Source organism: Octodon degus, unplaced genomic scaffold, assembly GCF_000260255.1.
Source record: "Octodon degus isolate 3935 unplaced genomic scaffold, OctDeg1.0 scaffold00034, whole genome shotgun sequence".
Lineage (NCBI taxonomy): Eukaryota > Metazoa > Chordata > Mammalia > Rodentia > Octodontidae > Octodon > Octodon degus.
This window is the reverse complement of record NW_004524610.1, coordinates 4,653,268-4,668,748: the sequence shown is the minus strand read 5'-3', so window position 1 is coordinate 4,668,748 and position 15,481 is coordinate 4,653,268. Positions and strand designations below refer to the sequence as shown.

The window sequence follows — 15,481 nt, the reverse complement described above, 5'->3', positions numbered from 1 at the left end:
GGTGCTAACTGTTGCTTGGATCAACCTCAGTCCCACCTTGCTAGCTTTCTTGCTTTCTTCCTCTGTTCTCCCTCACATGTCCTTCGTCCTTCGCAGGTTTAATGCCCCCAGGAGAGGCTGTGCCCCACTTTATCCGTCAGTCTTTGCCTTAATTTCTCCCCCAAGCGCAAACCCCCTCCCTGTCTGTTGCTAGAGCTTTCCGCACAGAGCGCAAGCTCTGGTTCCTGGGCTCGGGCTGCGCTGCCCCGCTTCGCCCCCTTGCTCCTGAACGCTGCTTCAGCTGTGAACCAGGAGCTGCGTGGGAGTCATCGCCGCGCTGTTTCAAAGCGCCCAGCGCGCTATTGGCATCCTCAGTTGGCACTCGCTCAGGGAACCCTTGGGCACTGAGTGACTGTCCGCAGCCGTCGAAATCCATCTGCCCAAGAATCCACAGAGCCCAAACGACTACTGACTTCTTTTGTCTACTGTGGGCAAAGCCGGGAGTGCCAAGCAGTCCTAGAATAAACGAATTACGTTCCAACAGATGAAGAATCACAAAGCAAAGAGAATAACAGGGAGGGGATCACACCAAGTGCTGACTGTTTTGCCCCGAAGGCTTTGAGGCCTTTAATTAAACAGTTTAACCATGGGAGGCAAAAGATGGAATGTGTTCCTAATTAACGCTTTAACCTCGTTATGCTCCCGGGCCAGAAGATATAATAACTGCAGAAGAATTTGGAAATTATTTCCGCAGAGATCATGGCAGAGTTTCTTTCTTCTTTTCTTTAATGATGAAGTTCAGAGCTCTTCCAAGAGACCCGTGTGTGCTATTATCTGAGCTATCAGCAGCACTCCGGTGGGGCAGCACTGGAAAGGGGGCTCTGGTTTAGGTGACAAGCGTCACCACCCCCACGAGTCTCTTTCTCTGCCTTCAAATATTGCGCAGTGCGGTTGTGACGCTTTTGTTGATTAGGTTCCAAAGATGCTGGTCCGGACGGACAGCCCTGCGTGCGCGCTGGCAGGAGGAGGGAGCCGCAGTGAGGCCCCTGCTTCCGGCTCCGGGCCCTGCGGGGACTGCTTCTCCCGGGGTGGGGGATCGGGCGTGGGAGTTGCTGCTGCGTCTTTGTTCCGAGTCAGATGTAACCGGCTGGGGCGAAGGACCTTGAGCATATGAAAACCGCTTTTCTTCTTAATTCCTAAAACTGAATTTGTAGTGTTACATGCACGCTGAAAGGAATCTAGCCGTGTGTCTCAGTCCCAGCCTGCTTGATTTCAGTTCGCTTGATCGTGGGAACCGTGACGCTCTTCCACCGAAATGAAAGACTGAGCTTCCAAGGGACGCGCGGGAGCGCCCTTGGGATTAGCGCTCAGCATTATCCCTAGTGAAATTATTTCCTCTAATATTTTAAAAATATTATCTACTATTTAAAAACCACTTTAAAAGATTTTTATTTAAAAGGGATTCTCTCATTTTCCCGATTCTTTTCCAGGTAAGTTATTTGGATGACTCAGAAAGGTCTTGTCCTTCTTTCTGCCCTTTTTCCTTTAGTCTTGGAAAATTCACAAGTGAGTCGAAATTTGGGTACAAATCCCACAATCTTATTTTCTTCATTCTATTCTGTAACATTGTGAAGATATTTAAAAAACAAAATACTACACAATGAAAATCACCCCTTTACACCTCTACTGTACCACTTTGATTTGATGTTGAGAATCTTGTTTATTAAGTAAGGAAAGCTAAGCTAAATACTACCTATTTACGGCCCCCTCACCACAGTGCCTATTGGGATCTTGCTCTGGACCCCACTTTTGCTACTTGTAGAGCAGTGACTCTACAAATACTTTCTCTTAGGAGGTATTATAAAAAGACACTGGTTTGATCTCTCTGGGACAAAAAGATAAACAATAACTGTTTCCTGAGGTCGGGTTTGTATAAGGTCGAGGAAAGCTACTGAAGTCGTGTTTCAGCAGGCTCTCAGTGGCCCCAGACTTATGATGTCAGCAGCTCTGCATAGTCCCTCCCTGCAGCAAGCAAGGCTGTTCCTAGCATTCTGGGGGCGTGATGGCTGTGTCTTCCTTTGTGAGTTCAAAAGTCATCTCAAAGAACCTGCTGCCTTGCCCCGTGAGGTCATGCTTTCAGGGCAAAGTTGGCTTCCAACAAGAGCCATGGAGAGCTGAGAGTCTCCCACTTACTGTCAAGTCACCCTTGCAGTGTGGAGGCTGGCAGGAGGCGACACGAGACTGCTGGCCCCCACCAGGGTGGTGATTACTCAGAACCATGGCAGCGGCCCTGGAGCTGGAAGCTGCTGAGCCCCAGAGACCATGTGCCAATGCTGGGGCACCGAGCAATGCCCACACACAGCGGCAGGGCAGGAGCTTTGAGTTGAAGGACTCGGTGTTTATTTTATAGTGGACTGTAGGCCAGCCTCACCTTTTCTTTAAGGACACATTATTCTTATTACATAAAAAATGAAAGAAAGCCCTTGTCCTTTGCTGTGAGTGGGGGTGAAGAGGGCTAGCCCGGCCCGCCAAGGCTACTTGTTCCATAAACACCCTTGAAGAGATTGTTAGAACAAAGAAAGCTCTCGGTTTTATCCACATATGTGAGAATGCTGTGGAAAACTCTCAGCCAACATTGTAAAGCCACAGTATGAAAATAACCTAGAGAAGGTCCATGGGTGATGGGCTGAGGCCTTCCTCCAGCACCCAGCAACCCCTGCTAGATCTGCAGTGACCCCTGCATAGTGGACGCTGGACCTTGTGAAGGACCTTAAGACAGAGCCACCCAGAAAGACCCCAAATGCTCCTACAGAAAATCTTGGGGGATAAGTCATTATTTGACGTCATTACATTGTGAGGTGCTTTGTTCCACGATGACATGTGATCAGTAAAAAGCGTTGCGCTTGGAAATCGGTGCAACCGCATTCAAGGTCTGGGAACATACATGTGCTTTTGTAGATAACCTACTGGGAAGAGGCATCCAGCCCATGGAGAGGGCTATGGGAGGCATAACTCCTGCAGAGGCCTGACCCCTCTGCTCTGCTGCAGGAGCTTGAAGGAAGGGGCAGAGTTACCAGACACTGGCAGTGGGTAGGGCAGAAACTTAGCAGTGCTGTTGCTGCCTACGCTAACATGGAAACTGGAGCCTGTCCCTAATGAACTGGGTGACCTCGCTAGAGATTTCCAGACACTGTCTGGCGGCTTCTTGCAGCGTAGAGGAAAACGAGATTGATAGATAGCTTTCTTGGGGCACCTTTAAGGATCTGTCATGTATTATGGAAAATGCACATTTTATAAATCACAATTTGCTCGCGTTACATTTGTAGAAGGTATGCGCTCCCGCATAAAGCACAGTTGCTTATTTCACAGTATGAACAAGCACCATCTGTTCAGAAACAGTAAGCTAGATTCAGGCAAAGGTTGGAGGCAGAAAATTTTCCTTGTTGCATGGGGGACATGCTGAGGCTCAAACTCAGGGTCTCACACATGCTAGGCAAGTGCTGCACCACCAAGCCCTAACAACCCCCCACACTGAAGAAAAGAACTTGTAACTAGCTTTTATTAATTGGCCTTGATGGTAAGCATCAAAGAACTATATGATGAGAAATAATACTTTTGAATTTAAGACATCGTATTACAGCGACCCATGCATTGCTATATGGAAGCGCAATTTGTAATAGTCAAGTCTTGGAAGCAGCTGTCCAAGCAATGAGTGGATAGAGACAATGAGGTGTTTACACATAAGGGAGCGCTGCTCCGCCATACAGGACCACCTGAGGCACATGTAAGAAAACGCACTCGCTCATTAAGTGAACTAAATCAGACATACCAGCTTAGGTACTGTGTGATTTCTCTTATAGGATAGACCCAAAATATAAATAAAGAGCAAAATAAAGATAGGTGAGAGGAAGTGGAGAGACAGATCTTTGTCAAACGGAAAGATGAAGAGATAGAAGAGAGGAGGAAAAAGGATTAAAAAAAGGAATTAAAATGTGTTACGTTCATGTACTGACTCCACACAGGAATGTAAACATACATTGCAAGTATGTGCTAATAAAAAAGATTGAGAAACTGAAAACAAAGAAACAATGCTTTCAGAATTGCTTTCCTTAGGGTTAAATTAGCGTATGCTACAGGGCTAGGGATCCACAATCACGAACACCCCAAAGTAACATGTGGGGTGTTTTCAAAAAGATGGGCATTGAGGCATAGCTGCATAATTGTTTTAATACAGGAAACCTATAAGTATTCTAAATAAAACACCACTTTTAGAGAAACTAGGAGAATCTATTTTCAGAGGCAAGTACTTTTTACCTTCAATGATTATTCTGCTTTGCTTCGAGATGCCAACTTCCCTTTGGCAGGGATGCTAAACTGACCGGTGAAAGCTGAACACATGGGCCACTTCACATGGATGCGATCTGGGGTCTGTGCAGATCAGCTTCCAAATGCTTTCTTAATCACTGGCTGCAGTGTCATGACTAGTAACCTCTCAAGTCTTCCCAACATGCTGTGCTTCAAATTTTGCAACCAGAAGTAACTCTAGTTCAGAAAATAATGACCTGTGACTAGTGTAGTCTATCAAAGGAAGGTACCTAGTGAGAAAATGCATTTTTATGCCAGTTGTATTTCCACGGAAATGACCTCTACCAAAGGTAGTACATGTATACTTTAGTGACAAAGATGTCAAAAAACTCATCACAAAAATAACTCACAGCCAAGACCTGTCCAATAATAGCAAGATCAGAAGATTCATCAGGTCACTAGTGTTTATTTTGTTTTATTTTATTTTTTATGTATTTGGTACAGGGTCTCACTACACTGCTTGTACTTGTAGTGATCCTATTTTCAGCCTCCCCAGTGCTAGGATTACAGGTGGGCACCACCTTGGTGGTGGGCTCAGCGCACCCTGGGGGTGGAGCCAGAGCAGCATACGGTGCCAGAGATCCATTCCTGGTCCCTGGGCTTACCCAAGCAGGCACTTAGTCCACTGAGCTATCTCGCCAGCCCCAGGTCACTACTCTTAGACACTTGGGATATCCAATTTAATGAACACCTATCAAATCTCCCTTCTTTGCCTGTGGTCCAGAGATACGGACATGCTGTAATCGCAGCACAGTGTTTCCGTGCTCTGCTCACTTGAAGTGAGCAGTCAGATATTTCTGGCCTCTGGAGAAGCAGCATCCCTGTTTTCTAAGGTAAGTTTGGTAAGATATTCACTCTGGTCTCCTTGACTCTAAATCGGGGAGTTCCTTATTTTCAATTCCAGATGTCAGAGACAGTAACACGGCAGAGAGAAAAGCATATGTCCTCAGAAGCTGCAGAAATGGGTTGCAGCTTAACATGTCTGGGGCTTGAACAGCAGGAGAGCTCAGGCTTGACCGAGATTTGCCCACCAATTGCTGTCCGGAAGTTTTCTTGTCCATAAAGTAACACAGCTGTATTGAGCGCTGTTAACTTACCCCTGAGAGCACCTAGCCTGCAGAGGGCTACCACCTGATGTACAATTAGGATGTCTGGCTTGCTGAACAGCAGTACTGGTAACTTTTCTCTTCATGTTCCACGTTCCCATAATGTTAGTGTCCAATTCTTGAGAGCTAAACATTGAAGTGTACCCTCACTAGAGTTTAATGACATTATCTAAGAATAGTGGCCTAGTGAATCTTCTGACCAGGGTTTGGTTGGAAAGGCTTGGGTTGTGAGTTATTTTGTGATAAGATTTTGACAACCTTGTCGCTAAAATATAAGTGTACAACCTTTTGTGGCGGTCATTTCTCTGGATATAGGAGACCTACACAAAACGTGTTTTCTCACTAGGTTCTTTCCTCCAATTAAATATCTCATTACAAGTCATGTAGAGTTGATATGGCCAAAGATATATGTGCTATGTGTTCAGAAGATGATTGGTTTGAGTAAAATATTATTTGTGTATCATGTATGATGGGGCCTTTGTTGTTGTTGTTGTTTCAAAGGAATATAGTGAGGAACACGAAAGCCGTGAATTTGGTTACTGGCTGTTGACTAAAACCAAACAGTTCGCAGCACGGTGTGTTCACAGTGAGTACTTTAAAGTGAAGCTTTAGTTTCAGATATTTTAATAGCACACAGTATGTTGCAAAGGGAACTATTATGCATAGATAAAAGCATTGTAATGTTGAAAAGATGTTTTCTTTAAAAAGACGACTGTTGAAAATAACAGATTAGCGAACTTCTTCAAAGCCAGAACTATAGAGAATTTTGTTGGTTTTCTGACTTCTTAAATAATTCTCTCTCTCGCTCGCTCTCTCGACAGAGACATTGAGGAAGAGCGAGAGCGCGAGTCTTCTCGAGTAGAATGCTTGAACGCTTGCTCACCCACACCAATTTTATGTTTTCTTTTATTCCTCACTTACAGAGGAGTTGTGCTTTTTAAAAGTCTTGCCAAGTAAGCAGAGTTACTGGGAAATCTCAACCTCTCTGAACCCGAGCCAGGCCTGTAGGTAAAATCCGCTTGCACCTCGTGAGCCTCCCGCGCCCCTCCGCCTGGGCCCGCCAGGCCCGCCTGCAGCCCGCCGCGCCCCTCTTGCTGCTGCGGGTTCCTCCGTGTTCACTGGCAACGCCCGTTTTCCACATGCTATTCAATGAGCTGTGCTGCTCTGAAAAGAAGTGAAGAAAAGAACCCAGATGCCGCGAAGCTCCCCTCCTTCCTGTCGCCCCTTTCCCCCTCCTTAACAAGTCCCCTTTCTTCCCAGCTTAGAGAGCGACAACAGCAGCCTCATTCAGCCTGGGCGCTTGAACGGCGGCCAGGTGAAATGCTTGGGCTCGCTCGCAGCGCATAGGTGGGCCTCGTTAAATGGTTTTTGTTGGCGGCTGTGTGCATTATGACTTTACAGTCACACCCTGCGTGCCAGAGTGCAGCTCCGCGAGACGTGGGGGTGGGTGGGGTGCTGTGTGCACTGTGTTTCAGAACGTAGAGCTAAAGAAAATACATAGTTCTGGAAGCCGAGGAGACTCATTCTTACAGAGCCACGTAATCGCCAGTGAATGCTCCCCAACATTTGACCTTTGCCGTCTGTGCCCAAGATTCGGCAGCTGTTACACTCCCTTATTTCATTTTTCTAATTAAGCAAACTGGAGGGGAAAGTGCTGAGTCACCTACTTCAGGACAGGTTTGAAAGTAGGATAAGAGCTAGGAACAGGCAATAAAACGTTCAACTTGAATTACTTCGCCGCACCTCCAAACCAGGCTGCCTCCCAGCAAACATGTCAAAATAACGCCAATACTGGAATCCAAACAGTTCCTCCATAAAGGGCAGCATCTTTGAAGTGGCTTCACTTGTGAAGATTCCTTCTCAGAGGGGTACCAATTAGGAGCAGTTATCAGTACTCATTAAACGAATGCAATTTAGCACATCTGCTAATGAAAAGAGCCAGGAAGAGACAAGAAAAACTAGGTCCTCACCGCGTAGACTGTGGAGGAGGAGTAGCAGGTGAAACCCAAATGTATAGGATGTGGACAAGTTCTGTACACTCGTGGTGGCGTTACATGCATGGCAATGACTAATGACTGGTTTTTGCTGTCATATTCCACGTTTTAGAGCTGAAATAGGTCTTTGAGAGTAGCTGGCTCAAGGCTTTCGTTTAACAAATGAAGAGGGACTGGGGGGATTAAGTGACATAGGAGACACCGCCTGGCTGGTCACCAACAAGAGCTGGGCTAAGATGTGGTTTGCCTGACAGCCAGGTCAGTTCACCGAACTGATTTTTATCTTTCATCTGAAAGGAGCTTGTCCTACTAATAACGAAAGAGCCGGGAAGGTGCATAAAGCACAGTCATTACCTTTAAGTTATACACCTGTAGAGTTAACCATATGCAAATGAAGAGAAAAATTTCTATAGGGTTCAAAAGATGGGGAGGAGAAATTTGTTGCAACCAAGTAATGATGATTGCTTTTTTTTTTTTTTACACTTATAATAAAACAGTGACTGGGCTGGCTAGATAGCTCAGTGGCACAAGCTCTTGCCTGGCAAGCATGAGGTCCTGAGTTCAATTCCCAGCACCAAAAAACAGACAAACAAAAAAAAGAAAGCCACAGTATCATTATCAGACCTTAAAACAGTGACCTAAGAAGGAGCATGAATTTATCAGGTGACTGACTAAGTTAAAGGTGACCAACTTATGCTTTAAGGGTGAAAATTTTAGAGCATGAGGTAAACTCACTGGTGGTGAAGAGTAGCTGATATTATAATAAAATAGTGCTCTATTTTAAAGCAATATCTATTTTGTTAAAATCTTTAAATGATAACAATGTTTAGTAATATCACTATTTCTAGATAACCAATAATGACAGAAAATTATGATATAGCTCATTATTGATTTTGTACTATTTATTCTACTGGTCATCTTTGCAAAATTGTTATGAATTATTCCCTGATATGGTCCTTTACATACTTGACTATAATAGTCTCCCTTAGGCTTCTATAGACTAATTTTTCTAATGTATTAAGGCCAACTAGTACCTGGCCAGGTGTTCATTCCCCTTGTAAATTTAGAATTATCTAAAAATTTTATAACTAGGTTCTCAGTTCTGTATTTCAAGTCCTCAACAGACATGGTGACTAGAACTCATCTTTGTAGAAAGAACACCACTAGTGAAACCTTGTCATTTAGTGTTGACAGTTCTTTATACAAGACACTGGTTATATCATTTGTCCAGAAGGAAAGACAAAAGTTAAAAGCACTCTTCTTTATTTTAAAATATGTGTCACGAAGGATGAGTAAGATACTCACCAACCGTCTAGTCCTCCTAGAAGATACATTGGAATAACTGAGAAGAAACCTCTAATAACGCCTCAAGAAGTTGGGTACCTGGCAAGGAAGATGATATAGTCAATGTACAGTCAACATGAATTATGTGAAATTTAACACACACACTTTAGAAATTAGACAATACTTGGGAGGAGATTAATCATTCTTGACCAGAGGCAGAGCGATGGTAAAAGCCCATCAGAGACAAAAGAAACAAGTTGAAATGCATTAGTAGGGTTAGTGCAAATAGATACTTTTACAAATGTCAGTGTAGAAATTCACAGAATTAATTAGTGGGTAGAACTATACAACATACTATATTATACATTAAATAGGGTTTAATAGGAGCATCATTTTTGTGTGCTTTTAGTGTTCTTTCTTATTAAAGTACCAAGGCACTGTGATCAATTCAAATGCCTAAATAAAGATGACTTCTTCCAAAACATGCTTAAAATATATATACTACCACAGAAATGATAGTAATGACCACAGAAGATGACCAGAAAGAGACCCCAGCCACTAAAAAGAGCATGTGGATCAGACATCAGTAAAACCAGGGAAAGCGCAGAGTTCAGCAAACTTGGAGGAAGTCAAGGGGCAAAAATGCCATCTTCCAAGACTGCACTTAAGGCCTCCTAGGCAGGAGGTCAGTGTTTGTAGAGATGGTGGGAAGCAGTTTGTGCAGCTCCCTGTGGAATCATCAGTGCAGAACACATGTGATCCATGTGAGCAGGATCCCTAACATGTTCCATCAGCAGGGTCCCTAACATGTGCTCGTCAGCAGGGTCCCTAACAGTCCCTGGCACTGAACTTGCTGAGTGGATGCTGGCCGGAAGTCCTCACTTGTTCCTTAGGAAGGGGACCAGGCAGTGAAATTTTCATGCCTAATCTGCATGTGTAACAGTTTGTTGCACACAGTTTTATTAAGTTTTGCTCATGCTTCTTGTTATAGAACAGTGATAGACAAATATTTCTCTACAAATGTTTTATCTGTCACCTTCTTATTGTTATAATATAGACACCCAAACTGGTAGGTGATAATGTGATGCATAGATTCAGTCACTTCCAAAATTATTTGAACAAGCAAGTTACTGAATGACTAAAAATTGATAAGTACTGAAAACGTATCAAACTCCTGCTGAGTTCAAATAGTGCAAATTAACATCAGGGATCAGTTTTCACCCTTACAACTGTCTAGAATAAGAGCGAATCATTAGGGTTTTCTGAATGGCTAATGAACACGTGAATGCACTATGTACAACCCTCCTGGAGGGTTTGAGCAAAGTGGCACATTTAAAGAAACTAGAGTGTCATTTTTGGATGTTAAAAATATACCATATGGCCTAATTTGTTTTGGACAAGAACTATTTTAAACAGATACTCATTTCTGGTTGCCGTACATGTTAATGAAGCCCTTTTCACATGATCCATGCCGATCTACAGCAGGGAACGATCCAAATTAAACCTAATCTGCATAGAAGGAAGCTTAGGTGTATCAACTGTGGCGGTAGTCACTAGCGTTATACGTAGGGTGAGCTTATACAGACCCAGTGCATATTTCAATATCTCAGGAAGATATTCTAAGAAAACATCTTTTCGTTTTAGTGCTGATGATGTGTACCTTGTAAAATTAAAAGTATGTGAGTTTGGTCTTCTTGTGTTTATTAGTAATTCCTGGCATTCTGCGGTGGTCTGTATTTGAAAACTGAAGACAGTCTGACATCCTTTGATCTTTAAGGATCTGACTTTTCTAGAAAAGACAGCAATTTCTCCTGATGAATCACATTGCTGGAATCTTCACTAAAAAGCAGGATGTTAGAAAATGACTTATTTTATCTATTTATCAAGCAACACAGAATCAACTGATAATATACTATTGCCTGAATTTATTTTCCTTTATAATTACAATTACATAGCATTTTCCAATGAAGTCATTTGCTTCTAGTAGTTTTTCAGCTTGATCAGCTCATGAATAATCATTCCTGTTTTACAAGTGAGAAAAACTCTGACTTCAGAAAATTTGGATATAAAACTAAGCAGTGAGCCAGGCACTAGACTACAGAGCCTCTGAAGGGTCATTTCCCCACCCACTAGAATGCTGACATAACAAAATTCTACTTGGTCCATAGTGCTGTTTTCAGATTTTTGACATAGGTGCCTTGCAGGAAATTCTCTTTCACCCTGGTTAGTTGAAGAGTGAAAGTTTCTGCAGTGTTCTCTCTCTCTCTCTCTCTCTCTCTCTCTCTCTCTCTCTCTCTCTCTCTCCTTCTTTCTTTGTATTTAGTACAGATCCTGACTATGCAACTCAGACTCCTCGTGATCCTCCTGTTTCAGCCTCCCCAGCGCTAGGATCACAGGTGTGGGCAACCATGCCAGGTCTTGGTGGCCAGCTCAGTGTGCCTGGGGCAGGGCTGGCATGGCATGTGGTGCTGGGGATCGAACCCTAGTTCCTGTGCTTGCCTAAGCTGGCACTTAGTCCACTGAGCTATCTTGCTGGCCCAAGAGTAAGTTTCAAGCAAAGTGAATATCAAAACTCTTATCTCAAATGCTATGATTTAGAAACACCGATTCCTCCTCTGGATTCTGCAGTGCTTGTAGGAGTGTCCAGGGGTTGTCAGAGTTACTTTAAAAATCTGAGGAATTTTAAAAATCTGAGCTGGGACCCACTATGCTTGGGAAAGCGATCTGAGGAAATGTTGTTCAAGGGAGTGCCTTGATTCAGCTCATCCTGAAGCCAGCCCCAACCTAGATTTTCAGCTCCACGAGCCATACATTTCCTCCTTTCATGCCGCTGTTCTGAGGCTTGCGATGAGTGGTGTGCGCCAACACAGTGCCCGCAGTTTCCTTGTCAGATGCCGGCATCCCCGCCTGCTTTCACCTCGGTGACTGGCCTCACCTTTCTCGCTACCGCCTCTTGTGCCTGGTGGAGAGTTCGGCTGCGCCACGCTGTTCAGATCGCAGCAATTTGGTATGTAGGGTCCCAGCTCTCCAACAGTCTCTGTCTCTTTCTGAGTCCACTCATCCTCCACAACTATTTCCTGTGTGATGTCCCGAGACTTCCTGGGCCATCTCCCACTGATGCAGACCCCTGCTCTGTACATGAGGAGGCCCCACTGAGCACTCAGCCCTTTGCATGGCATTTTGGAAACTCTTCAGAAAGGAGGATTTGTGTGTTTTGTTTCGTTTTGTCTTTTTTTTTTAATTACAAGTACCTAAACTAATACTTGTTGGTATTTATATTGGCAGGATTAATGAAAATATTAGGTATCAAAGAAAAAACCCTAATTCTATCACAGGGCAACATTTTGGTTTAGGTTTCTTTTTGCTTGTTTTAGGTTTTTTATAAGAACTAGGAAACATAAAGGATGTAATTACTAAGCATTTCCGCAGCTGGGTAGCGTTCATCAACCCATTAGTAGGGGGGCAATAAGGTAGCGAACTCAACAGCTGAGCAACTCCCTTCTCGCTGCACACCGTTAGTCAGCATGGAAGGAAGCAAGCGGCATGGAACAGGCCGTGCACCATCACACCAGGAAATCCTCAGGAGAGCAGAGCTACATGACCATGCCAAGTTTCCTTAGATTGTATAAATGTAAAACAAGAAGAGGCGGGGCCTGTAGGGTTAAATGGCTTTGCGTTGCGTGAGAAATGAGAAATGTTGTACTCTTTAGGGCTGCAGAAGAAGGCACCTTCGCTAGCAAGGGCTCACGCTATGACGGCCGGGGAGGAGCGCACTTGGTGACGCGGCCTCCTTTTCCTAAGTGTCACTCTAGGTCCTGGCTTCTCCCTGCCTGGGATGTTTAGAAATGCTCATGGGGAATGCGGAGAATGTCACCTGAAGTACAGTGCCATTGCAGGAAGGGGTGGGCCAGATCCCTGCTCTTAGATGACCCGATGTCATTTCAGGAAAGACCCACAGCACAGGAAAATTCTCAGGGAAGTTTTTTTTTTTTTTTTTTTTGTAGCAGCGCAGCATGCGAAGCCTGCCTCCACGCGTCGGAACGTCGCTTTTGGCGCGTTCATCACGGGCCACATAAGTGCAGTCAGTGGCCTTCCTCATGGGAAACAGATGGCCACCGCGTCCAGCAGGGTGTATTTACAGAGCCAAGTGACCCCGATGTGAGTGGAGATTAGGAAACGGCCAGCACCACACAGAGACCCAGAGTTTGCAGCGCGGGGAGGTCGTCACCCTGTGCAGGAAGGCAGTGGGAACAGACTCCGCCCGGAGAGGAGCAGGCCGCCCCCCCACGGCACCCGCTGCCCAGGAACCGCGGGTGCAGTCCCTCGGCCCTCTCTTCCCGCTTCCTGCCTCCGCAGAGGCGGGGTGATACCAACTTGGTCTCTCCCCTCCCAAGCTGCTACTACAGCTTCTCCTGTGAGAAAGTAATGGAAGGGCGAGGGAGATAGCTCAGTGGAATAAGTGCTTGCAAGCGTAAGGTCCTGAGTTCAATCCCTGGTACCGCAAATAAGTAAATAAATAAATAAAAATAAATAAAAATCCAGAAAGGAATGGAGCAAAGGAAGGGACAGCACAGAGCCACAGAGCTTCCAGACCCTCCCTTGGCCCTGCACATGAGGATGAACTGCTGTCAGCACACAGCTCCACGCTTCCTTGGCCGCTGGAAGCACCTCCGCTGGAGGAGGATTCTTCTCCTGGGTGCGCTGGGGCGTGAGTTCAGTGGCATTCCCGCCTCAGCCAGTGCTCCAGTGCCCTTGGTACAGGCTGGGCTGAGCTGCTACGCTCCCGCTAGGCCCGTGGCTGTGGACCTGAGGATCACTGGTGTTTGCTGGCAGGGTGAGGGAGGCTGAAGGGAATTCAAACATTCACGGCTCACAGATTCAGCCACGTCCACCCAAGTGTCCAGTGCCACGAAACGGGGCATTGCTGCTCCTTGCTGGTCACCTTTCCCTTGCGGGATCAAGTTTACAATGAGTTCTACCGCTCTCTGGCCTTGGGGTCACACCCATTCTCGGGGATCAGCTTTGTCTTCTCCGGACTGCAAGGGAAGGACCTCTTCAAAGCTACTCAGGAAATTGTCTCTCTGGGTGCGTATGTAATCTCACGCTCATGGTCTGGCATTCTCTAGGGCAGTAAGGGGACATTAAGTGTGTGGAAGCCTAGCGGTCAGAGCGGCTCAGGGCCACAGATGCTGGATTGCTTTTAGCACGCTGTTCTGAGCAACCACCTTGAGGACAGAGTAGTTACTGGCCAGCGCATGCGCAGGCCCTGCATTCCTCAAATATGTGCTGTAGCAGTCCTGGGATCCCACTCAAAGGGCGCATTTCCCAAGGCCACTTCTGGTACCACTGAATATATCAGCCAAGGTCCTTGCAGAAAAGACATAATTGGAGGAACATGGATTTGCAAAGTGACAAATGATACACTTTATAGGTGGAGTAGAGAACAATCTCCACAGATAAAGACAGGGATGGGGTGCAGCAGGGTGAACTGCTAGCACTCTTCCTCCCAAGAGTCGAGGAAAGGGAGAAGCAACAGGACCTGGAAAAATGCACACACAACCTCGGCTGTCAGATGCCATCGGCGCAGTTCCATTTCTGAGGCGAAGACCAGTGGTGGGTCAGGTGGCGCAGCACGCAAGGATTCTGTTTGCTTCTTGTACCAACCATGTCCTGTCTTTCTAAATTATGCAGTCTCATCTCTAAGAAACGCCTGGGAGCTCGCACCAGCTTCTCTGCAACCTCAGCCTGAGCGCCGCCATCACAGTCCTGCTGGGCGCGGGTCGCCGCCGCTGCGCGGTAGCAGCCGCTGCCCGTGCTGTGCCCCGCGGCTTCCTACACCCCGCTACAGCTCCCAGCCGCGTGTCGCCGCTGTCCAGTTGGCTGGCTGCTATTCCCAGGGGTCACATGAGACAGATGAGGAGTTTGATGCTCGCTGGGTGACGTACTTCAACAAGCCAGACATAGATGCCGGGGAATTGCGTAAAGGGATGCATACGCTTGTTGGCTATGATCTGGGGCCAGAGCCCAAAATCACTGATGCTGCTTTGCGGGCATGCAGATGGTTAGATGATTTCACTTGTGCTGTTCAGATCCTAGAGGCTGTTGAGGACAAAGCAGGGCCTCATAAGGAAATCTACCCATAGGTCATCCAGGAACTGAGACCAACCCTGAAGGAACCAGGACTCTCCACTCCAAAGTAGCTGGGCCTTGACGAAGTGTAACCCGCAGACCGGCCTCCTCGTCAGGGATTTCTTGACAGTGCTACTGGATCGTAAGCAATCGCCTGGAAATACCGATGATAACATATTACCTTATTTGGACAAGTTTTCCTTTATTAAGTACCAAGCCATGTGATGGTAACCTGGACTTTAATAAATGGGAAAAAAGTTTGAACGGAAAAAAAAAAAAAAAAGAAAGAAACGCCCGGCTTGGATCACATATTTCTTACTGGTACGCGCTTTTCTAGACAACGCATTGCAGTGTACCCTGTTCTCCCGTTGCCCAAGTTGTGTTCCCGTGCTCACCTCCCAGCCCCCCTGCTCACCTCCCAGCCCCCCTGCTCACCTCCCCGCTCCCCCGTGCTCATCTCCCCGCTCTCCCACCTCACTTCCCCACTCTCCTGCGCCCACCTCCCCTCTCCCCCGCGCTCACCTGCCGGCTGTCCCGCGCCCACCTCCCCGCTCTCCCAGCTCACCTCCCTAATCTCCCGTCTATACACACAGAGGTATGTGGTGCACTTTTTCCTCCAGTTTG

At 46.1% G+C, this 15,481-nt stretch overlaps 1 pseudogene; it reads left to right on the top strand.

The window, feature by feature from the left end:
* Positions 1–12,479: 12,479 nt before the first annotated feature.
* LOC101567734 lies at positions 12,480–14,949 on the top strand (annotated as a pseudogene).
* The last annotated feature ends 532 nt before the right edge of the window (positions 14,950–15,481 follow it).